Source organism: Amblyraja radiata, chromosome 19 (assembly GCF_010909765.2).
Source record: "Amblyraja radiata isolate CabotCenter1 chromosome 19, sAmbRad1.1.pri, whole genome shotgun sequence".
NCBI classification, from domain to species: Eukaryota; Metazoa; Chordata; class Chondrichthyes; order Rajiformes; family Rajidae; genus Amblyraja; species Amblyraja radiata.
Window position 1 is genome coordinate 3,263,574 of NC_045974.1, and position 292 is coordinate 3,263,865.

A 292-nucleotide genomic window follows, 5' to 3' on the forward strand; every position below is an offset into this window, starting at 1 on the left:
GGATGATCAGCCATGATCACATTGAATGGCGGTGCTGGCTCGAAGGGCCAAATGGCCTACTCCTGCACCTATTGTCTATTGTCTATTGTCTATTGACACAGAGTGCTGGAGTAACTCAGCGGGTCAGGCAGCATCTCTGGAGAACATGGATTTGCGACGTTTTGGGTTGAGATCCTTATTCAGTCTACTGAAGGGTCCTGACCTGAAACGTTGCCCAAACCTGGAATGATAATTCTGTTTCTCTTTACACATATGCTGCCTAACCCTGTTGAGTATTTACAGCAGTTTCTGT